Source organism: Rattus norvegicus, chromosome 19, assembly GCF_021556685.1.
Source record: "Rattus norvegicus strain SHRSP/BbbUtx chromosome 19, alternate assembly SHRSP_T2T, whole genome shotgun sequence".
NCBI lineage: Eukaryota > Metazoa > Chordata > Mammalia > Rodentia > Muridae > Rattus > Rattus norvegicus.
Genome location: NC_141552.1, coordinates 70,559,153 through 70,582,626, shown reverse-complemented (window position 1 = coordinate 70,582,626; position 23,474 = coordinate 70,559,153). Strand labels below are relative to the sequence as shown.

The 23,474-nt window shown below is 44.5% G+C and overlaps 1 protein-coding gene and 1 pseudogene across 30 annotated transcripts in view; one reads left to right on the top strand and one right to left on the bottom strand.

The window, feature by feature from the left end:
* The window catches only part of Pard3 (par-3 family cell polarity regulator), a 549,750-nt gene that overhangs the window by 345,937 nt on the left and 180,339 nt on the right, over window positions 1-23,474 (bottom strand). The gene's annotated exons all lie outside the window — the stretch shown is intronic.
* Window positions 21,796-23,474, top strand: part of LOC147999629 (large ribosomal subunit protein eL28 pseudogene) — a 55,918-nt pseudogene continuing 54,239 nt past the window's right edge.

The window sequence follows — 23,474 nt, the reverse complement described above, 5'->3', positions numbered from 1 at the left end:
TCTCCTAAGACGGGAATAGCACTATGACCTTTTTAAAGCCATTTATCCATCGCAACAAAACCAAAGGGCTCCAAGGAATAAAGTTTTCTTGATGGACACATTTTGTAAGCACGTGAAAAGATGCTTTGCAAGAAGCAAATTTGGTACAAAACGAAACGTGGACACGTGGTTATTTACGGTCACTTGTAGAGGGCGTGTTCAAATATCTTCCTGCACAAACTCCACACTGTTTCCACTACAGCTGGGGCTCTGCCTGCGATGTCACAGGGAGTGCTGCGTTTTATGATGAGCAAGGCAAAACACAACACAAGGAAACACAAGGAAAAGATCCCACGAGCAGGCACAAGAAAGAGAGCCACTTGTCCCTACCTACTGACGGAAATCCCATTAAAACACTCAATGGAAAGCTAAAATGTATATGTGAAGGACTGTAGGGCAAAAAAAAAGGGAATAACTATACATGTGTGTGTGTGTGTGTATATATATATATATATACACACATATATATACATATATATATTGATAAAAATAAAAAGTAACAACATAAAAATTTGAAAGGGGAAGGGGGTGCCTGACGCAATCTTATGAGACAGACAAACTTCCAAGGGTGTTACCGACTTCATTTTCTGTTGGACAGCTACTGCAAGGCACGCAGCCTACCCTTAAGAATAATTTGTTTTCCCATGAGACTTCCTTGGAGAGAACTAAATTTTCATTTTCAACCTATAAAAATCAGGTGCAGTCCCTAAGGAGAACCGTGGAGCTTTACAGCATGAAGCAGGGCTGGTTGGGGACTCAGCAGGATCTGCTATCTACCCTGACAACCTGCTCTCCCTTGGAGCCACATAGTACCAGAAATGAAACAGGCTGACCTCTGACCTCTGTGAGCACTTGCACAGCGTGTGTGTGTGTGTGTGTGTGTGTGTGTGTGTGTGTGTGTGTGTGTAAATGTTATAAACGGTACATGGGTACATGTTTACATGTTTTCCTACAGTTTTAGGAAGGGAAATAGCACCGTTATTTCTAAATCTCCTGTCAGAGAATGACAAATTCTCGTGATACATTGTGAATGAGCTGGGTGGTTTTTTTTTTTTTTTCCCACAGTTTTTGTTTAGGATTTACCATTTTAACACAGCCCTAATGATAAAGCAACTGTTCCTTCCATCATCTGGAATTGACTCAAAACATCATAACATTTGTGCCTAACGAAATGTTGCTGGGTCAGAAAAGCTCTTGCTTTGCAATCATGAGTACAATACCCAGAACCCACAGACAGACAGACAGACAGACAGACAGACAGACACAGAGAGAGAGAGAGAGAGAGAGAGAGAGAGAGAGAGAGAGAAAGAGAGAGAGAAGAGACAGAGATAGAAACAGACACACAGACAGAAAGACACACAGAGACCGACCGACCGACAGACAGACAGATAGACAGAGAGAGAGAGAGAGAGAGAGAGAGAGAGAGTGAGAGAGAGAGAGAGACGGAGACACAGAGATAGAGGCAGACATACAGAAAGACACACAGAGACAGACCGACAGACAGGCCAATACCACACACAGAGACAGAGACCCAGAGATAGAGACAGACACACAGACAGAAAGACAGACACACACACACAGAGAGAGAGAGAGACAGAGACAGAAACAGACACACAGACAGAAAGACACACAGAGACAGACCGACAGACAGACCAATACCACACACAGAGACAGAGACCCAGAGATAGAGACAGACACACAGACAAAAAGACAGACACACACACACAGAGAGAGAGAAGAGACAGAGACAGAGACAGAAACAGACACACAGACAGAAAGACACACAGAGACAGACAGACACACAGACAGACACAGAGAGAGAGAGGAGAGAGACAGACACACAGACAGAAAGACACACAGAGACAGACCAACAGACAGACAGACCAATAACACACACAGAGACAGAGACCCAGAGATAGAGACAGACACACAGACAGAAAGACACACAGAGACAGACACACACACACACATAAACACACAGAGAGAGACAGAGACAGACACACAGACAGAAAGACACACAGAGACAGACACACACACACATAAACACACAGAGAGAGACAGAGACAGACACACAGACAGAAAGACACACAGAGACAGACACACACACACATAAACACACAGAGAGAGACAGAGACAGACACACAGACAGAAAGACACACAGAGACAGACCAACAGACAGACAGACAGACATGTATGGCAGTGCATGTGAGGGGGAGGCAGAGTGGTAGGTACTTGCAGGCCGGTCAGCCTAGCCTACTGGATGAGTTCCAGACAAGTCTCAAAAATTGTCACAAAAATAAAAAGGTACAGTCCTTGCATAGCCCCATTTGAGGTTGACATCTGTCGTCTACACAAGCGTACCTGCCCCGCCCACCTCTCAGCACGCAAGCCGACTAACGAGACAGCTAGGAAGAAAACATTTTTTAAAAGGGAAAACCACCAAACCAGGACAAAATAGGAGTCTCCCAGCTATTTGCCATGCCTGCTGATTTAGACCACAAGGTGACCCGGGTTCGTCTGAGAAAGCTGATCTTCCGTGAAAAGCTTAACTGCAGCCAGATCACTGTGGGAGCAAGACCAGGGCAGTGGGAGAGTGGACATGATAAACCAGCTGTTCTTTGTCTTCCAAAGTCTGGAGAGCAAACGTCTACCTGCAGCAGACAAACAGGCTGCAAAGTCGCAAGTTAGGGACCTTTTCAAAATATAATTTTTAATCACAGCCTCATAAGTCTTCATCATTATATTTAAAAGGACTCTAATTACATTTAGGGAAAGAGAAGTGGATACACACATTGGCACTAATGGGATCTCAGGACACGGATGGTTTCAAAGCGGCAGCCAGCAACCTAAGATGCATTTTGGAGTCATTTGCATTAAGCACAAGTTTTATCAGAAGGCCAATTAATAGTCAATTTAACAGCTCTGTGGAAAGAGTACCAAATTAAGTGTGTCAACACCATATATTTGATATCAGGGCCCGTCTCACATGCGTCAAGAAAATTACATGAGTGAGGGAAATGAAGAGAAGTGAAGTGGAGGAGATGAGAGCCATCGGTGGCGACTCGCAGCCGTGGCTGACAAGTCCAGTTGTTTCCAACATCTGGAAGAGACGATGCCATTAAAAGGAGACCAGTCTCTGTAGATCTTTCATGAAAAGCAGAGAATAAATTAACTCAAGCTCCCAAGGAATAGTTTGTTTTTTTTTTAATTATGGAAAATAGTAATCCCAAGTTAAGTGACATAGATACATTAGAAACCGATGGGTAGTGTTAGCATCTTATGAAAATAGATCAATCATTTTCGTTAAAATTAAGCCAATATTCTATGTGTGCTATCAAAAATCTTCAAAGCCTACATCATCCTAGCCTTACATTAGTCAGGTCACTCTTACCCTTATCCCTATAACAATCCAGATAATTCATGCTTGACTACCTTGGGGAGTGGCTTACAAATTATATATATATATATATATATATATATATATATATATAATCTTCCCCCTGGTTCAAAATATCACCTAACCTTATAACCCCACACTCCAAAAGGCTGCCATACTTGGAATGTGAGAGAAATATTCATACCCACTGAATCAGAAACACTGGGGCTTCAGCTTTAGGCACCCGTCAGGTAAACGTCAGACAAAGAACACGTATCACCGGAGTCCCTTTAAGACCTGTTGTTTAAAGTGACAGCCACGATATAGCTCCTTAATTCAGGTTATCACACTGCGAGGACCATTAGTCTCGCATGGGTGTCAACCCGGAGTCACTCAAACAAAGCAAAGCGTCAAGGCACAAAGAAAGATGAAGGTGGGGTTTGCTATTAACCGTCGCATCGAACTGTTATCACACTGGAATTCGTTTGCTTGGTATGGTGCCAAGGGCATCAGGAGGCAAAGAGGTTCCAGACAGATCGTTGGCACCGATGCGATCCAAGGGCAAAGATTGCTCTAGAATTGCGGCTAGTAACCTAGGATTGTGGCTAGTAACCGAGGACGCGGTTTGGCATCATTTATATTAAGCACACGTTTGATCAGGGAGCCAATGAATAGAAACTCACACACACTGTCTGAAATTACTTTTCTCTGGCTGTGATAAAATGTCATGAACAAAAGCAACTTGGGGAAGAAAGGGGTCCGTTCCATATTCCAACTCTCACCCCACATTCCATCAAAGGGAAAATGGGAGGAATCAGGGCAGAAATTCAAAGCAGGAACCTGAAGGCAGGAACTGAAGCAGAAGCCACGAAGGTGTAAGTGCTGTATACTGGCTTGTTCCTCATAGCTTTCTCACTCCTCTTTGTTAAATATGTAACCCAGGACCACCTTTCTGGGGTGGGTACAGCCCACAATGGACTGGGACCTCCCACATCAATCATTAACCAAGAAAATGTCCCACAAGACAATCTGGTGACAGCATTTTCTTCACCGGAGTTTCCCCCTTTCACAAACAAAAAAACCAGGACATGCAATGACTGTATGCCCATCTCAAAACAGGAGCAGGTAAAACAACATACCAACAGATTCCTCTTCATCTGCTTTTGATTTAAATTGCTTAGGTGAACATAACTTGAATACAGGCCACCCTGTTGCCTGTATAGCCTGCTAACTTGGTCCAGAATCTATCAAGGCAAAGTTTCCTTAATTAGCTAGTTCACTCAGATCTCAAACCCAACACCCCTACCTGGAAGCAAGCCTGAGCCAACCAGAATGAAGACACTCTATGAGAAAACTTTTCCAGTGCTGTCCCAATTCCAACTTATGGAAAAACACATAAAGGTCAGACACTATTACTGCCCAAAGCTTCATCTACAGAGGTAAGTACAAGGAGAGGAGGACAGCAGTAACCAATGAATATGTGCAGTATATAGCTCAAGGGAGTAGCTTAGGGCTCAGCCAATCATCCCTGTAGGAACTCTACCAACATAGATGCTGAAAGGGACGTTCTATATGCTGCTTTGATTTAAAAATCTCAACGGCCTCAAATACACACGGGGAGGCTAATTATGAGACTAATAAATAACCACAGCATGTGGAACGGGGGGAGGCAGGAAGGTCAGGAGTTCAAGTCCCACCTGAGCATAATGAGACCCTGTCTGGATGCCACCCATTCTTTGTATGTGTGCATGTGTGCCCATATGCATGCACATATTACATAAGACTAAAAAAACAATGCTATATTCATATTACTCAGAGCATGTCTGGTTCCAAAATATGTATATGCATTCATACATATAAACATACATACAACACATGCATCTCAGAGAGTATAGAGAGGGGGGAAAATTTTACCAAGTAGCAACATAGTTATGAGATACTCAATACTACAGAATTGTACTAGGGGCATCTTCTACTGTGCACTCCATTCCTTTTTGGTCTCTTATTATTTATAGAAATGTGCTTTTAATATGAAAGTAAATTTACAGCCAAGTGAAATCGAGATTATAAATATATGTTCCTTAAGAACCCAGCAAAGTATCGGCATAATAGATGATATCATTAAAGGTAATGAAAGATTTTGATATTCGAAATTGATATTTTATATTAAAATTTAAATGTGACATGTTCTAAATATACTTTTATGCAAAGACATTAGAGCCACGTGGATCACAGCAACAACCCCCAACCATCTCTCTCATCGGCATACGTCGGAACCCTCTGGGAATAGAGACAGCTCTTACTTTACGTGGAATTTACCAAGCTGGCTTTCCTCATCTTTCCCACTGTTTTTGATGCTTAACTGTATTCTTCAGGCTCAACACAATGAACAAACACATTAGAATTTAGGGCCACTCTAGACCTGTGACAACCAGATAAAACGTGGTTATCACTCTCTAGACACGGTTGAGACCAGTTGAAATAGCCAGGATTTACTGGCCCACTGTATGGCTTTGAAAACACCCAAAAGCAAGGAACGCTCTTAAATGTTTAGCTCACTCTCCTAGCACACATTATCTTAGAAAATTTAGTTATTCAACATCTGATAATAAGATCGCAAAAAACGTCCCTCCTGGGACTTTCAGACCATATGCAAATTCATAGAGTAGGGGACAAGACTGAATGGTTCCTCAGAGCTTAAGGGTAGGCTCTCATTGTCAACCTACCCCTATTCATGGGTCAAACAAAGGGACAACAGCAATTAACACCAAGTGACAGGAGATACAACAGATTACTCACACTGCCTGAACTCTCTTATTTTCACACTTGCTTTTAAAAATAGAACAGCAGGAGTTTCAAGATCCAACTTTTTTTTTTTTTGCCATACATTTTAAATGCAACATAAGTAATCAGCCAGAATCATATCACATCATTCCTCCCCTTTGGGAAGATTACGAATATTACATGTACCGCGTGTATTAAATAATTACGGCTGGAAATCATCACAGCACGACAGAACACAGGTGTCACTGCCAAGAATTCATCCAGGGATGTATTACACCCAGACACATGCTTTTAAGCCCTGCAAGAAAACCACTCTCGTTCTTAACATTACACAGAACGATAACCACAGCTGGGGGAGGGACAATAAGCACCTGGGAGAGTTCTCAAAGGGACAAATTATTACTGGGCACTTCCCCGTCCTTCAGAAGGCAACGGGAAGACTCCAACTCAAGACAGTGCTGCTCTGTGATCACAGGAGAAATGCTTCATCCAGCTTAGAAAGACAGACTTGGGGCCATGACTATGTTTGAACTCCCGTTAGCTAGAACACCTGACCCTTGCTTGTAGTAGCTGCTGAAACCTTAGCCTGTATTATCAAGTCCCCAAAAGATACCTCCACTATTTCCTGTGATTGTGTTTCTTTGTGCTGTGGCTAAGCCAGGTGGAACTGGGTAAGCTATACAACAGGGCTAGCCTCTTCAGGCAACTCAGTTCACCCTGAACAAGCACAATCTGCCTATTTTATTGTTCAGTTTGTATCAGTGAGCTCAACTACATTTTAAAAGCCCTTGTTTATAGCCAACAGTATCTACCAATCATTTGAACTTGGTTTTCTATATGTCACAGGCAGTCTTTATCTCCCGTTGTTCGACATTTCCTACACAAATCTCCATGATGAAAATGGCAAATTCACCATCCAACAGCAATGACAGGACATGGTGGTCCCCAAACCCCAATCTTCCCTGTGAAGAATTGTTCTTACTGATTCCAAGGCCAGGAACAGAAGGTCACCCGTGAGGCACCTCGAAATGGCCTCACTTTGGCAAATAGTTCGAACAAAAAGACCCCGTCCGTACAAGTCTTTGATACTGTCTCCATCGCACCTCAAACCCAATGACCGCTCTCACAAGTAGCCCGCTTTTGAAGACCAGTACTCCAGGTCCAGTTGTTCTCAGACTTTACTTCAGATAGTCACAGTCCGTTGGCTGATCCTTTGAAAGAGGGCTGAATTTCCTGTGTGTTAGGTGAGCATGTAATGGGTGTTAGTTGAGCATGGTAAGAGGAGAAATGCTGTGCACAGTGGCGCTGTTAAATGATATATCACTGGGAGATATGTTCCACCTTCAATGTGCTTGAACCGGACCCCATGGAGAAACTGAACCCTTGTATTTGGTGGTGGTGGGGGTTGGGGGTCAGTGTATAACATAAACCTCAAGGAAACTATGTTCACAGAAGCTCAAGGAAAGCAATCGAAAGGGCTGTCGAGGAACCACACACCTCTCATTTCAGCACTCAGGAGGAAGAGGCAGGGTTCTTTAAGCTCCAACCAGGCACCTCTACATTCTAAGCTCTAGGTCAGCCAGGACTACATAGCAAGACTCTGTTTTGAAAAACTAGAGGAGAAAAAAAGAAAATGAATGTCTCCCCTTGGGTCCCATGTGATTTTTTTACAGTCACTCCATATTTGGAGGTAATTAGGATTTTCTTCCAACTCAGGAGAGAAAAAAAAAAAAAAAACACTTTGTTATGCTCTTTTAACTATTAGTTTAAAATAAAACAGCAGGAGTATGATATTAAAGGTTTCTCTTCAAAAACAGAATGTTTTTCATTATTTAAATGATCTACTCATTTCTTCACTTATTCGTTATTCTTTAGGAAAGCATTATCTTTATAGCCCACACCTTCAGCATCAAAGACAAGGACTCACATGCCCTGCACTCTAGAACAGCACCCCACCTATGTGTACCAATTTAATGCCATAAAGATGAAGGAAATAGTCTCATGTTTACCCAGGTCTCCTGAGCTCCAGCTATAGAAACGTGTTAAAATTGATTATCTACTACAACATACAAGTAAAAGACCCCTGGGTCAGATGGACCTGTGAACGAAAACTCTGTATGAACAATATAACACATGGCTCGAGTATGATGAAGACTCAGATGTAAAATTTCAAGGTCACAAAAGCCACACAAATGCACATGGAGGAAGGTGGGAAATGTCTGTGCTTCGGGTCCGTGGCTGAGTAGCTTGGTACCTCCAGGAAAGGCATGACGTCAGAAGATATAGTCATCAGTACCAACAATCCACACACAGAGAGAGAATTAGTGGGAGGAGACCCAGAAAATGATGACCCTGGTGCCTTTTGGCAGGCTGTGTATTTGGACCTGAGGGTAGCCTCAGACATGACCCCGTGCACCTCCTCGCCCACTCCTCTCCACTCTACTGCCTCCCCAGAGACAGGTCTCAGAAACCAGACTTCCTCTTTCACAGGGTAGGCAAGGACACTCTAACCTCTTACCCCAGAGCGAGCTGTGGCTCTAGAAACAGTCCTTGAACCTTCCATCTACTTTTCTCTATTGAAGCTGGTCACAAAGCAATCGCCCCACATAGCCTGCAGTAGGCCTTGAGGTTCCCCATTCCACAGAGGCTCTGCCTCACAACCCGGGAATATGAAGAGCAATTCAGTGAGATATACTGCCTTAGTCCCATCTCACTTCCTTCCTCCAATCAATTTGCACACGGTGGCCATGAAGTCATCCATTATGTTGTCCCTTTTTTTTTTTTTTTAAGATTTATCTATTTCATGTATGTCAGTACATTGTCGCTGTCCTCAGACACACCAGAAAAGGCCATCAGATCCCCATTACAGATGATTGTGAGCCCCCATGTGTTTGCTGGGAATTGAATTCAAGACCTACGGAAGAGCAGCCAGTGCTCTTTACCACTGAGCCATCTCAACCTGTTTCTGAGTTATATCAGTGTCAGCTGGGAGCAAGGGAGGAAAGATATAATACATCCTGCTACCCTGACACAGACCAGGATGTTTAACCAGCTAAGGCCAGCACACAAACCATCAACATACCCTTACGGACAAGTTCTCTTACATAACTGACATGGCATGCACAGTCTCTTAAACCAGTGACCCTGATGCTATGGCCCTTTTAAGACAGTTCACATTGCGGTAAGCCCCAGCCATAAAATTACTTGGTGGCTGCTTCCTAATTGTGATTTTGCTACTGTTATGATTTATAATGGAATATCTGCATCGACTAATGGTCCTGGGGGACCCCTGTGAAACTGTCATTTGGGGAACCACCAAGGGGGTGTGACCCATAGATTCAAAACCCCTGTCCTAAATGAATTAGGGATAGCAGAATTAACAGGTCATGCCGGCATCAAAGAGCCTGACCACACACCTTCCTTTTAACGGATTCCCCCTTCCCCAAAAGGCTCAAGGCAGGACGAGGGAGATTGGCCAGGTTACATTTGGACCTGTGGTTTAAAGCAAAAGGTCAAAGAGTGGGGGCCGGCCTGAAGAAAGAAGTAGCTTTCTCCACAGACAACTCCACTGCTCTGAACCACAACACCTGAGAATCCAGGAAGAACAGCAGCAGCTTAAAGTGACAGAAGCCCTTTACCCCACCATGCCCCAGCAACCAACTGAAGGACACAGGGTGAGTGTAAGAGAATCACACACACACACAAAAATGCCTGCTTCACAAGTGGAAGTAAGCAGGGGTTAGCCCTATAGAGAGGGGTCACCGGTGCACGCATCATTTACATACAACGGACCAATAAGGATTAAACACTCATTTACCCTCATTGTGTAAGCGGACTGGAGGGGGAACCTGGATGGGAACCTTCTCCAGGATGGCCAGCTCCCCTGCCCTGGAGGTGGTATGCCTACTTGGTGGGTTGGTCCTCTGGCTTCACAGACCACCTTGGTTCCTGACTTCCCTCCTTAAAGCCTCCCTTTTCCTTAAAGCCTTCTCTAGTCAATCTCACAGTCAGACATGGGAGGCCCAGGAGAAACAGTAGCTACTGTTAAGGTTCCTGATTCCATCCCGGGTTTCGGCACCAATGTTAGGTTTTAGAATCTCAGCCTGTGCCCAGACAGGAAACACCCAGGTGCCATGGTTCCTCGTGGAGAGGTTTAATGAGAGAAAAGTAGAAAAAGGGAAAGGTGGACGGCCATGGGCACGTGGGGGGTGGGGTGGGGTGGGGAAGGGCACAAGAGCAGTGCAGTGAAGAAAAAAGAACAAGAGGGGGTAAGAGGGAGGAGGGGCAAGCAGCCCCTTATATAGTCATGCACAGCTGGCTGCTGCCAGGTAGCTGTGGGGGTGGAGCTTAAACAGAATACCAACGGGTACAGCCACATTATGGGCATGAGCCAACCCTGTCTTTTCCTCGGAGACTGCCATGCTGAGCCAGACCCTACCAGACCCCACAGGCAGAAGGAATTGTGACCTAACAAAAGACAACATGGGGATTAGCCAACATATTATGAAAAGTTTAAAAAGCCTGTTAGGAAAATGAGTGGCAATTCAGTCTTATTGTCAGCTTCGCTTTGACCGCTGGAAAGACGAGAGCAAGGTTAGAGAGAAAAGAAAGATATCGTATAACCACGGATGTTCATGCTTTCGGTGGCCGGGTTACAAAAAACACCCACCGTGAGATCTCAGACTCAAACTGCCACAAAAGCAAACGAAACACTTTCATCAAAGGACACAACGATAATTTAAGTCTCAGTACAAGCTTCAAGAATCAGATACCGCTTAATTACCGCTTATGGTGGGATTTTGGTTTTAAGGGACTGTAAGAGGAAGAAGCATCTACGATACGAAAAAAAGCTAGCATTATGTTTACCCGGAATCCATGCTGACCTGAACTCTAAGCCACTTCAAGCACTCAAAACAGCACACAAAAGAAGGTGGCGCCATTCAAGTGAAGCGCTCTGAGGCCAGACTTTGAAGGAGATGAGAGCACAGCCCACGTGTCTGATCCTCACCTCTGTCTGAGGAGTCTGAAGTGGACAGCAGCAGCACTCGGTCCACGCTGCCTCCAGGGCTGTGGCATACACTGAGCAAGTGTAACCGAGGCAGGAAACAGCATGCTTGAGTCAGAGTCAGGAAGGGACTCTTCCAGATTCTCCAAACATCAGTGCTGGGCCACAAAGAAACTGTCCTGGGAACGGTTGTGCCTTCAGAGAAAACAGGCCTTGAAAGGTCTCCCAGTAGCCATAACCGAATGCTCAGCCACACAAAGGTGTAACTGGAGAAAACGTTAGATCAATGGCAAGTTCTGAGCTGCCCTAACGCATTTGTAGGAGAATAGACTGGTGTGTAGAAGGGGTTGCTTCCTCTGAACAGCATGGTCAAGGCTCTGGCCTGTACAGCTCTGACGCTACAAACAGCAAATTCCAACCTTAGGGAACTTAGGACCAATCAGCTGTGTGCATTCAGCAAACGCCAGGGGCGTCGGTAGAAAGGTGTGCTCTGTTCAGAGTGTGCGAACTGCTCAAAATGATCACAAATAAGCATTGTTTTTGTCCAAACAAAGTCTTGGACTTTCGTTGTAACCATAGAGGCTTTACCAAACCCTGCGGCAGCATGTTGATGGCTCACATCCTCGGGCTCTCTCTGGCGAGGTAAGTCCAAAAGTTACCAACTGCTGTTTTATGCCTTTTACTATTAGACTAGTACGCACTTAACACACAAATGCCAGCCACGCCAGAAAAGGATACAAAAATTTATTGTGGATGTGCTTTTAAGTTAACGTCAGTTTACTACCCATCAGCTTCTCTAGTGCCAATTAGCACCTTAAAAAAAATGTGTGTAAATATTTGAAAAACATGTTTGCAATTAAAAGGAGGAAATATTACACATTAAAATGGGGAAGAGACTTTAGGTTAAATGCTGGAAGGTAGCTGATTCTCAAGATACCACATTTTCACAGCTTAGCAGAAACCGGTAGATCCGCCCTGAAATAAAACACAACATGCAGCTCCTACTTAAAATTCAGCAAATGTCAATTATTGTTTACTACTTCCAAAGCTAATAGGTTCTCTAATTGAATGTAAGAGGTTTAAACTCGGGGCATCATTAGCGTGCATGCCATGTCAGTAATGAAGTGTTGACAAGCACTTTCAGTACCAACATGGGAAAGTTCCAGAATTCTTTGTATTAATGTTCAGTGGCTGCCCTCTCTTTTTTCTTTTAAACAGTAGGAAAAGTCAGTGTCCACTCCTAGGCTTAAAGGCGAGCTTTATTCTTAAGAAACCTAAAAGGAACAGAAGATTGCCATAGCATAAAGGGTAGAATTTCTAAAGAAAATTGTCACAGAAAGGAGTAGGGTAATCCAAAATAAACAGTATAAGAAGTTACAATTGAGCCAGTCACCCTGAGTCAGAGTCTCACATCTCTCGGGCACCGTGTTTAAGTTGTTGGGCTTTGAAACTAGGTCAAAGTTACTATTAGAATAGTTATTCTTTATTGAAACTACGACAATCTCTCAAGTCAGAAAGGAAGCCAACAGTGTTCATTCAAAAAGAAAGGTCTAGAAAGCAGGCAGATATTTAAATAATACTAGTGTTTCTGGGTGAAATTAAGTAGACAAATTTAGACTTAGCCTTTTCAGCCAAACTTGACTCCCACAATTCCTCCTCTGACCTCTACACACACACACACACACACACACACACACACACTCACTCTCACACACATACACACACACTCATACTCACACACACTCACACAGACTCACAAACACACTCACACAGACTCACACACACTCACACACACCCACAAACACACTCACACAGACTCACACACAGACACACAGACTCACAAACACACTCACACACACTCACACTCACACACTCACACTCACTCACACTCACACACACACTCACACACACACTCACACACACGAATTTTTTTTGATTTAATGGTAATTCAAGCAGAGTAGGGTGGTGGTAGATGGGATTTTGGAGGCAATTTACAATGATGTCATTTTAATTTGTGTAAATGCGCACAATGGCAACAACAAACGTGCTCTATGTAAGTATAGGACCGGCAGGCCCATCTACTCGGGCAAACGCAGTAATGATGAAGATGGTCACAGTCGGGGACAGAATCTCTGCACCAGACACTGTTTTGTATTAACAGTAATTAATGGAAGCGTTAGATCATGATCTGATGCCCTCATTCTAACAGAACAATGAGGCTGCATATCAGGAAGTTAAAAATATCAGGAAGTTTTTGTGCCATCTCAGATTTCAGTTTACTGAAAATTGTTTACTACTTGTTTACTAGAGGACAAATCTTCAATATCCATACATGGAGAAACAATTTTTAAAAACTGAATCAGAGCGTACTGGCTGGTTTTGTGTGTCAACCTGACACAAGCTGGAGTCAGCACAGAGAAAGGAGCCTCAGTTGTGGGAATGCCTCCATGAGATCCAGCTGTGACTCAATGAGTGATCAAGGGTGGGAGGACCCATTGTGGGCAGTGCCATCCCTGGGCTGATAGCCCTGGCTTCTATAAGGAAGCAGGCTGAGCAAGCCATAGGAAGCATGCCAGTAAGCAGCACCCCTCCATGGCCTCTGTATCAGCTCCTGCCTCCAGGTCCCTGCCCTGTGTGAATTCCTGTCCTGACTTCCCTTGGTAATTAACAGCAATGTGGAAGTGTGAGCTGAATAAACCCTTTCCTCCCTAGCCTGCTTCTTGGTCATGATGCTTTGTCCAGAATAGAAACCCTGACTAAGACAATGAGTGAAGTAAGAAAAAGTTAAAGGATCATAGAACCATGAGCGCTTCTGTTCTCTATGTATTGGCAGGTATGAGAAATTATAAGAAGGCAGATTGTGACTTTCATTTATGTGGCTTTTGTGATACACACTATAATGAGAATGCCTGGATATTTCTATTGTCCTACAAGCAATGAGGACTCAATATACATGCGTGATGGTGTTAGGCTTCTTCAGTCCCTTCCAGCAAATATCAATAAACGAAACTGGAGCATTTAGGTTGTTTATTTGTGTTTGCTTTGATCATGAACCCTGAGTATTAACCAGCTTCCCTTCTAATACTCAACATGGCTCAGTACCCTGACTATGTATGACAGAACATAGTTTGCAAACTGTGGTCGTTCTTAACACTTTCTGGATTCAGTGATTTACTAATCCTCCCTCTACACAAAGCCAGGTAGCATTCCCTCCCTTCAATGCCCAGGGGTTAAGGGATCTTTCTATCCATCACCTCAAATGTCTCATGATCTTACTTCCCTTGGAGCACTCCTACCAAAATAGGCTACTGCTACCATTAAAATGTGTTTACCTCAGGTATACAAGGAGATGTCTTTTATCTCCCATTCCTGGGAGGGAAAGTGAGGTTTGAACCCTCTAAGCCAACGAGGGTTGCACTCTGTTCACCTCAACAGCCTCGATGAACAGCAGCAGAGTTTTCAAGGTACAGTTGATACCCAGAAAACAAGTACCGACTAGGATAACCAGAATGCCCTGAGACCACGGTGTATCGGCAGCATTATATAATTAATTATCATTACGACCTCCAAGGCTACTTTTCGGTTAGAGATCGAGGCAACTTTGGTGTTTCTGGCTGTGTGTGGAGTGAATGCAGACACACACTCCTCCTTAGAAGATGACAAGTGTTACTCAGACTCTTTATCCCTCGCAGGTGAAGGGCACGTCGCTCTGCTATAAGACGACAAACCCCACACCTCGCTATACCACTGAGAAGCCTAGCAGTGCTTTGCAGGGCCTTGTTTGTGACTTGACTCCCTCCAAAGCCAATCTGAGTTCTGAGTGGAAACTCTGTCGCACTGTATGAGCTTCACGGAACTGCAGGCCAGAACTGCAGAGCAAATTGTTACAAATGCTCTGCTCTTCAGAGTAGCCGATGAGACACTTATCATCCCTACTAACTAACGTCATCCAGTGCCACGTCCCTCGAAACGTGGGAGTGAGTTCTTTGTCTTTTCCGTCAGCCTGATAACTCCCCTGAGTGTGAAGGAGGGCAAAGGTGAACTATTACAGAGAGAGCAAAGAGTCCTTGAGTTCTAACCCAACTTCCCTTCCTCCAACCCAGACGCACCCATCCTAACTAGAGGCTATGACTAACTCTGAAAACACGGAGCATGCATTTCTTCTTACACAGCTGTTGTGTTCTCCACCCTGGGAATAGACTCTGGGGGCTCCATGCTGAGCCACCGTTCCTCCGCAGGCTGCAGATCCTCTCTCCTTCCCGCCTGGGGTACATTCACTCAGCGCTGAAAGCCATCTTACCTCTAAATCAATCCCCTTTTAACTGTTTTTGAACCCTTTGCTAAAGCGCTCCACCTTCCTAATCCCTCTGTATCTCTGCGTGTCTTTTTAACACAGGTGTCTGCCATACTCTGCCTCGTATTTTAATTAACTGTGCTCAGGTCTTACAGGAGCTCATTCTAACTGAATCGGTCTTATTGGCAAAGCAGTATTTTTCATTGATCTAGGATTTAAAAGGCTTTGTAGGTTCATCGATGCAAAGTTGTTATGATTTTTCTAAACCCCAAGCCCTTGGTGGACTACCCTGGCCTCTTAAAATCATTAAATACATTCCTCTGCGTTTCCCACCAGAAGCTATAAATAAGCGTCAGGGAAGTAGCCAGGTATATAGCATTATTAAAAGCCCAATTTATTTTAAACAGCAAGCCTCTAGGCCATTCACAAGATCACTTCAAAGAAAGCTGAACACTGAGACAAGAATTCTCCCTGAGATACACAAGTTACAGTTGAGGGGTGGAGGTAGGGAGTGGGGAGCACTAGAACCCTAATGTTCCAGGGTTTTAGTGAGCTAACAAAACAAGAGCTCTCCTGTGAACGCAAGGCTATTGGTAACACACCCTCGCCTGTAAACCGAGACTCCACATTTTAACAAAGCTACTTCTCCAACAGAACACTGGGGAACAGCGGGCAGGAAAAGGATGTTCCCTAGAAAGAGCAGGAAAGCTGCCTTCATTCAGTCTACATGGAGTGACTTACTTCCTCAATGAATAACAGACTTCAGGCCTCATCCTACAGCCCCAATTCCAACAAGGAAGATGTCGTCCTAGGTGACGCAGCCTTGGAGGAAACCCTGATGGTAAGAGTATGTGCCTGGCAGAAATCACCCTGGGCTCAGTCCTGGTACCATAAACCCAAAGTTATTCCCCAGAGCTAGGCTGAGACTGTGCATGTTACATAGAACAGGCGTTCAACACGAGTTGGTAGAAAAGAGAGTGTGTTACCCCCTGAGCACAGAGCTGTGAAGGTTTAACCAAGCCTGCCACTGGCCATGTCCTTATCACCATTAACGAGCACCACGGTTCCTGCACATAGGATTTCAGAGTTGTTCAAACAGTGCTAAATGCCGGCCATCCAATGAAGAAGAAACAACTGAATTTTAAGACCTGGGCGTAAAAACATCATAGGTTGTTCTGACTATGAGAGAGGGAATGAAACATTTTCTAAACTTTCTGAAAGGCACACACCCGTGCACATCAGTAGTACGTCTCAGACCTCAACTAGTTACGATTCAAGACTTGGTCCACGTAGAAAGAGTTGACAACGCCACGGATATATCACGTGAGCAAGTCTGTACATCCAATTAACATCCAGTGTGTATAAAGGTTTCGAGAGTAATTTGTTCAACACCAAGGACTTAATTACGAAGAAAGGACCGGAGCTTGGCTCCAGAGGCATTTTCAGTATTTCCAACACTCATTTTTCAGAATTCAATTTAGTTGGTTATGCAATTAACAATAATTCCTACACTTGGAGGTTGCCACCCAGAGATGAAGACTCTCATTTTTCGCAAGAACCAGGGCTGGCCCCAGATAACATGGCTGATGTTAAAGCAACAAGAAGACAGAAAGCAGAAACTGTTTGCTATGTAACTTAAGTCGGACACAGTGATGTTAGACAGATTCTCAAGCCTCTCTCATAAGCTAGCCAGCAGAAGTCAGTGCTAGAACCTCACACGGATCTGTCACAGTCATGCCCTTGGCACTAACACAGCGTGATCAAGAAAGGATAACGGAATCACACCTCAAATCTCTATCCTTCCCCAGAGTGTGTACTTGGTGAGGATTGCCTGTAAACACCCTTTGTCGGTTAAGTTTGGTTTCTTTTTCGTGTGTGGCTGTGTGCTGGGAATGAGCCCAGGGCACACATACACTCTGCCACCGAGCTGTGCCTGCAGCAATGAATCCAGAGCAAAGTTTTCCTGGCAGTAAAAGTGGGTGCCACTGGCACTTAAAAGTAAGTGCATAAGAGCTGAAGTTTCAAAACAGAGAAGGCAAAAGGGATGGGAAACAACGTCTTGCTTACTGAGAGTACCTGATGCATCCTACATCCCACGTCAGGAGGGTGCAGAGTGGACTGATGGAACTGATGGACTGGCAATATCTTCATCATTACTCCCAACCCTTTCTCTTCTCCAGGAACCAAATTGTTCCTCACCGACCTTACCGCAGCCACCATGACAATTACTGAGCAGAAAGGATGAGACTTTTACCTCACTAAAGCTGCAATAAAGTTTCCTTTCAATCCGTTTCGATTCCTGTTAATCCTTACTCAAAATTGCACTTGGTGAAGCCAGGTGAAGACTGTGTTGCACTTTGAGTCCGAAGGGTCCCCGAAAGAGCCTCAGTAAGATGTTAGTGGGGAGCAGAAAACCCTCCATGCTGGGGGTCTCTGGAAGATGGCTATGGGGTGCAAGTCTCTTGCTCTTACTTGTCTAAGCTATGAGGTGAGCATCTCATCATGGTGTGCTTGCTGCCTCACAAAGGGCACAAAGAAATGAAGCCAGTCACACAGGGCTACACCAACCATGACACAGCACACACACACGCGCACACACACACACACACACACACACGCACACACCAGTCACACAGGGCTACACCAACCATGACACAACATGCACAGACAGACAGACAGACAGACACACACACACACACACACACACCAGTCACACAGGGCTACACCAACCATGACACAGCATCCACTCACACCAGTCACACACACACACACACACACACACACACACACACACACACACACCAGTCACACGGGGCTACACTAACCATGACACAGCATGCACAGACACACACACACACACACACACACACACACACACACACACACACACACACACCAGTCACACAGGGCTACACCAACCATGACACAGCATCCACTCACACCAGTCACACGGGTACACCAACCAGGACATGGCATCCCCCAACTGTGTTCACACACAACCTAATTTTGAGGGTCACCCTTCCGTTTACTCTGATTATAAAAATAATGCTATCTTTCATATAGGCAAAAATAATGTTTTTTGGTTTTTATCATCTTGACAACCAGCATTTAAAGTGTGTGCTTTTTGAATGAGTCGATGAAGTCATGAGGCTCTACTGAAATGATTAAAGGTTATCAAAGGCCTCACATCCCATTTACATTTAATAAGGAAACGCATTCATCAGGAAAAGTTGATCCAGTGAGACGACACCGGAACACTGTATCTTGGAAATAATTTCTTCTCTGTACACAAAATCTGTAACTTCAAAAATAATGAAGGTATATCAGTGATGTCGTGATGCCCTGACATTGAAGGAATACGGGGGGAGGGGGATAACATTAGAGCAGTGGCTCTCAACCTCTGGATCGTGACCATTACGGTATATCAGATATCCTGCATCCTGCATATCTGATACTCACATTATGATTCCTAACAGTAGCAAACTTACGGTTATGAAGTAGAAATGAAAGTAATTTTATGGTTGGGGTCACCACAGCGTGAGGAACTGTACTAAAGGTCACAGCATTGGGGAGGCTGAGAACCACAGTTCGAGAGTGTCATATCTCACCAACCGTCCCTTACACAACAGACTCGTATCCAGGGAGTAAGCTCTTTCTCCTGCCCGTGTGTGTGTGTGTGTGTGTGTGTGTGTGTGTGTATGTGTGTGTGTAGCCCAATATTTGCCATTTTAATTTCTATACAAACAAATCCTACTGATCTTTAAACATAAAACAATACAGCACACATCTAACAGATGCAAATTAGTTTCACACATCTATCTGCCATGTTTGGCTAGGTGAGTCACTTCACTCCAGTTTCAGACTTTACCATGAAAAACCGAAGTGGGCCCAAGCTCCCCATCCTTAGGAAAGACTAAGAGCCTGGGTGCAGGCTTCCAGCCTGTGTGGGTGACACTTTTGCTCCCTCTGTCCCTCAGCAAAAAGCAGGGTCCTTCACAGAATCGCTGAGTTTTCTGAGATTCAATGGTTACGTAAAACAGGTCCCAGACATCTGAATCCCTTTCACATGAATGTCCTAGTGCTTGCGTGTATCTGCAGTAAACAGTTGAATTGTTCGTGTTTTGTGAGAATGAGTAAACATTTTACTATCTCGGTCTATGTTTACAGGTCATGAATATGATTGTCTAGAGTTCGTCTTAAAGTAAGACACGGAACACTAGTTCACTGCAACTCATCTTTGACAACAAATTTACAAGGTACGTGTACCTTTGGTCTTTATTTTAGAGATGAGTAAACTGAGGCCCAAGAGAGGCAAATAGCTTGCCTGAATTTTTAACCTATGAAGATCAAGCTCAGGCACCTGTTACCCTGATTGATGATGGGTAACATCTCCTCTAACAAGTAAGCAACAGTTTTAAAAGTTGGAACATTGCGTGTATTAATCATTGTGCAAACCCAGGGTAATTTATTGTGCAATTATATCCCATTAAGAGAATAAGTTTAATTCTATCAAGACAGTTCATCTGGTCACTTCTGAAGACCATCTGGCCAAATTAAATGCATGGCATCAAAAGAATCAAGCATCCAGAACCCAAGAACCAGGTACTCCTCATGGCCTGTATTTTCAAGAGGTGATTCTGACGCACAGTGCACCTGGGAGGGGTCCTCACTTGCAGGTTGATCTTTAGTAACAGGCTGCTGCACCTTTATCTACCTGGATGGCACCATCCTCTCCTTGAGGACCCTGTGAAAGCAGAGTGGTACAGTGGAACTCTGGAAACCAAAGCTAGAGAAGAGGGGTTTCCCAGGCCTGCCCTGACAACAGCAGGACTCTCATCAAAAACTGAAACAAAATAATATAAAAAGTAATGATTGATCCAGGGGCAGGGTCTGGTAGATGTGCCCCAGTTGGTAGAGTCCAGGCCTACTACGCACAAAGCACTGGGTTTGATCAACAACAAATAAAACCAGGCATGGTGGGACCTCCACTACAAGGCTGCCCTGAGCTACATGAGACCCTGCCTCCTCACAACACACACACACGCACACACACACACGCACACACACACACACACACACGCACACACGCACACGCACACACACAAAGCTTGGGCACTGTATTTACATCAATTCAACTCCTCCTCTGGCTCTTCTCCGGTGGCTCCACAAATTCACAGCTGCTGCTACACATGTACATGTATGTATAGGTATAGCCATTCCATGTGGTTGTTTGAGGAAGCATTTAGAGCTCACCTTGGGATCGAGTAACTATGGGGGATGGGGAGGACATGTCTCTGGAGAAGACTGGTTCTCCCGCTCTCGGAAGCCATGAATTGCCTGTGGCTCTTCACAGTTCCTGTTTTTACTTTTATTTATTATTTGACAATGTCAAACACGCGTGTGTCATATATGTGTGTGTGTATACATATATGTATATATATATATATGGTATTTTCATTTTCACACCATTATCCTCTCTTTTCCCTCTCAATGTAAACTTCTTCCCAAAGTCCCTCTCTCCTTTCATTTCTTCTTGTGTGTGAAACTCCCTGAGTTTAATTAAGGTTGCCTGCAGGAGCATGGGTGGATGGGGGAATCGAGTTCCTTACTGCGGGCAAGGGGATCCAAATCATAAATGTAAGCAACAAGTGTAAAATGTGAATTATGGCAACACAGGACTTTTCCTACTTTTCCCCGCTTGTTAAATTCCAGAACAGAAGGATAATGTCTGGAACTGCCGGTGAATAAATGGAGTCTGACAAGGAGTAACCCGGCATCATCTATCTCTTCTCCTGGTCCTGGGGTATCGTTAATGACAGTGCAAGGAACGGGTCCTCAGAACTCACAGGGTTGATGGCCGAGTCACGCATTCTCATAATGGGATCGAGGAATGGCGCCAGGCAGTGCACGGTGGCATCTACTTTGCAAAGCCTTGAACTACTTTTTAATCTCCAAATATGAAGGGCACACGTGTATCTCTGAAAGGGATGGGAAGCCAGGTCCCTAGAGACGTATCTAGGCAGGCCACCAAACACATCTGACAAAGGGAAAGTCCTTCTGTGTCTTTGGAGTGTAGTGGAATCTACAGCAAAATGCACGCTTTGAGTAATGTCTGAGACATTCGAAATCTTCTACAAAAAGAACTTGGTCCTTTCTGGTATCCAGGTACACAAAGGAGGCAAATGGATGGTCACAGGGGAAAGGCTAAGTGTAGGGAGAACACGAGTCCACAGAATGCAGGACATTCAGCCAGAAATGTGAAAAACTCCAGCCGCCATAGGGAGAGGAGCCGCAGCCATGTCCGCACACCTGCGGGTGGTCATTCGGAACTGCTCCAGTTTCTCGATCAAGAGGAATAAGGAGCCCAAAAATCTGAAGGCCCGAAACTCCTTCCGCTACAACGGAAGTGCGGTAATTCACCGCCGGAGTGGAGCCCACAGCTGATGGCAAAGGAGTCACGGTGGTTAGGAAACGCAGATCCGGTCAGCTAAAACCTACCACTTCTTACGTGAGGACCGCCATCAACAAGAACTCCATAGCTACCCCCAGCAGCATCAGGCACGTGATCCGAAAGAACAAGTACCGCCCCGATCTGTGTATGGCGGCCATGCGCAGGGCCAGTGCCATCCTTGGAAATAAGAAGCCTGTGGTGGAGAAGAGGAAACGGACCCGCCCGCCCCCCCAAAGAGCTCCTGAGCCCCACTTCCAAGACGCAACAGAGAGTTCACTGACTTGTTCAGCCACAGAGAGAGGGAGGGAGGGAGGGAGGGGGAAGGGAGGGAGGGAGGGAGGGAGAGAGAGAAAGAGAGAGAGAGAGAACAAAGATGTAGGAAGACCTTTGCTTGCCCTTTACTAACCAATGCAGCGGGTTTTACATACAAGTCGTAATTTAGTGTCATTCCATAATACATACAAAAGTTCATGCTATGTTCTTTTGCTTTTACGACAGGAACTGTGACATAAAAGTCCCAAGGTAGCACCTTATGAAATACTACATAGAAAGAGATTAAACAAATTGACCGAAGCAGAATGTCTGACTTTGTTTTTAATGATAATAGCATCCGTTTTGTTCTTCCGCAGCCCAAATAAAACAGGTTACTGATCTGATGCTACTAAGGTCAAAAGACTCCTGCCCCAAAACCCACGCCAAGCTGGGACACCCACAGAGCCCAGCTGACACAAGACCTACCCCTTCTGCTGGAGCCCCAGGTCAGCAGATTTTTAAAGTAAGATCTTGAAGGATTGGGAAATTCCCTTAATCAATAAGGTACATGCACAATGATCTGAGCTCAGTCTCCAGAATTTATGTACAAAAGCTACCGTGAGGCTGGTGAGACGGATGGCTCAGTGGATAAAGGAACTCACTGCCAAGCCTGACAAATTAGCTCCATCAGGACCCACAGGGTGGAAGGGAAAAACCAATTCCTTCTTCCCTCAGACTGTCCTCTGAACACACACACACACACACACACACACACACACGTGTACAGGAATAGATTGATAAACAAAATATATAGTAAAGATCGTGTCTTCTTAAGGTCATGATGGTGCACGCCTAGAACCCAGTACTAAAAAGATGGAGACAAACCAGAGGCCTGGTGGTCACCAGCATCCTAGCCTACTCAATCATTTTCAGGCCACGCTGGATACATTATCTTTTTTAAAAAAATGATGAAGATGGAGCCCATGGATTCATAGCACCTCAGGTTAACTTTAGGTTTCCACATGCGTGCGTAAACAGGTCATTACAAGTACCCACACACATGGGCACACATGTACACACATAAAGATAAAAATACATCTTTAAAAACAAATATGGAATCACTTCAAGATGTTCTATTTTGAGAACTGTAAACAAACATTTCTAAAACTGTCCAGATCCTTCCAGCGTTTCTTTTAAATGTATGTTAAACATAATTTAGCCTCTCTATTTATAGCCACTTCCTCTATAAAGATGTGGGCATAAAGAGCAGCAG